The sequence below is a fragment of the Otolemur garnettii genome, unplaced genomic scaffold (genome assembly GCF_000181295.1).
Source record: "Otolemur garnettii isolate 467f Iridium unplaced genomic scaffold, OtoGar3 scaffold00196, whole genome shotgun sequence".
Taxonomy (NCBI): domain Eukaryota; kingdom Metazoa; phylum Chordata; class Mammalia; order Primates; family Galagidae; genus Otolemur; species Otolemur garnettii.
In genome coordinates this window covers 1,064,252-1,066,553 of record NW_003852591.1, presented here as the reverse complement: position 1 = coordinate 1,066,553, position 2,302 = coordinate 1,064,252, and the positions used below count along the sequence as shown (strand labels likewise).

The following is a 2,302-nucleotide window of genomic DNA, read 5'->3' as shown; positions in this document are numbered from 1 at the left end:
GCCAATGCTGCTGCTTCTTGTTAGGCACCCACAGAGAGAAGGGATCTCAGACTCCGCCTTCACAGGGTGCTTTTCTTGCTGTTGCCTAAGACGCTATTTCTTAGTGGCCAGCAATGACATTCTACATTCAGAAGAAAATCAACAGACAGAATTTCACATATTCTCACACACACACACACACACACCCCTACACACACAAATTTTCTTAAGAAAACTCATTCATTTTACATGACTTAGAGCCTGAAAGTTAAGGATTATTTTTTTTTTAGGCTGGAATACATTAGCAATGCCTACTGGCAAAAATGCAAGTTAGAAAATTAGGACTAAGATGGTAACTATAAATAACCAAATGAAGAAAGGAACAAGCTGGAAACTCTTCAGTGAAGCTCCAGATACCAAGTCAGGAAGGGAGCCGGACCCGTTCCCAGGTACTGACAGTGGGTGACAGCCGAGAAGTCCTCACCCAAACAATCGCGGGGCTGCCCTGAGATGGCTCCAGGAATGCCTTACACGAGACTAGTCTCATTCTATAATTTCTGTGCAAGATGGAGACCTTTTTATATTATGAGCTCCTTAAAAGGCTTTGTCTTCTTTATCACCTTGGCGCAGTGCCTGGAGCCAGAAGATTATTATTAGTTGCTGAATAAAGTGAATAAAAAAAAGAAAGTGAACTGCAAGCAAAAGGCCTGTTACCCAGGAGTCTGCGGCAGCACTCGACATCCGGCTCTCTTGGCCAATGAATGGCACAATCTCCTCGTTGTAGAAGATTTTTGTAACTGCATGATAATCCATGAAAGAGAACTGAATTTCCTGAGACAAAATTCATGTTTCAGCTAACTTCACAGCTGATAATAGCTTGTATTGGGAGAAGTCTCAGCTTCACCAAGTTTTTACAGCTCATTTGCAGTTTCATCCCCGATTTACCTTCAACCCATGGTTCTCCCTAGGAATCTTATAAAGCCAAGTGTGAATTTTGTAACTATTGCTTTAACTAAAAGGTTGACATGTCACAGCACCCTGAATGCAAACAAGGACACTTGCCATCTGACATGGGACCCAGGCAGAGATCCCAGCTTCAATCCCAGTATTAAACATTAGTAAATTTTAGCTTATTTTTTAGAACAGCTTAATGACAGCTCTAAATATTTTCTTCCTGAACCACAATGAGCATTTGTTTTGGAAAACACGGCTCTAGGTTCCTTCTGATGACATTTCTGTTCTCAAGTTACTTTTTTCCCCTCTCCTTACTTTGACCACATGGCCCAACTCCTTAGCATTTTAAAAGTGCCATTATATAAGACAGCTAGCCTAAAATTACTTTCCCATTTCAAAGTCAGACTTGAATGTCATCCAAGAGCTCCTGTCCTCCACCCTGAGGAGCTCCTCACTCAGACTGCTTCCACCAAAGCCCACTGCTCCTTCCTCCTTTACTGAGGAAAACACCAGAGAGCGGAGTCAGGAACAGAAGGACCAATAATACATTTAGAACCAGAAACCTGCGTTCGAATCTGGTGTCACCAGCTGTGTAGTCTGGACTGAGGGAACAGACTTGTCTGAGACTGCTTACTTATAAAATGAAGAAAATTCTACTCTGTTCCACGATCTCGGTATAATAAAGATTAATAACAATCATAAATGATTCATGATGTTGTGAAAATTAATTTCATAGAAATAGTAAAATATATTTTATGATCTTTATTATATATGAGACCATTTTATTTTTATATGGACATTTAACTAAAGGTAAGTCTATTTATATATTTAATTATGAATAATTAATAATTATTATAAAGGCTAAAGGCATTGGGCCCCCTTTTCTTTTTTTTCCCTTGTTGATTCGTTTTTTGAGGCCCCACCCCCCCTTTATTAGCAACCAAGTTCAAAAGACCTCTTTTTAACATTCCAAGTCACCCACTGTTGTATTAAAGATACCATGTAATTGGGAAAATAACATCGATTTAAAGTAAGAAATTTAAAATAAGTATGGAATATAACCTCAAAGCCACCCATTATCAGACCACTCACAGATAAACCCTATTAATACTCTGGTGTAGTTCAAAAGTTGGGATCATGCTACGTAAAATGTTTCATATTCTTTTTGATTTTAAACCGTGTGCATTTTTCTCATTTAATGTTCTTCAAATATTGGACGTTGAATCGCTATGTAACAGTTCTCTGTATGTACATGCCACAATTTAACCACTTCTGCATGATTTGACATATAAGATAAGCTCAATTTTTACATTAAAAATGTTAAAGTAATAAACATCCTTGAACATAAATTTTGGGAAACATAAAAAAA

General features: G+C 38.1%; 1 protein-coding gene across 10 annotated transcripts in view; it reads right to left on the bottom strand.

The window, feature by feature from the left end:
- Positions 1 to 2,302, bottom strand: part of SIPA1L1 (signal induced proliferation associated 1 like 1) — a 385,188-nt gene that overhangs the window by 251,697 nt on the left and 131,189 nt on the right. The gene's annotated exons all lie outside the window — the stretch shown is intronic.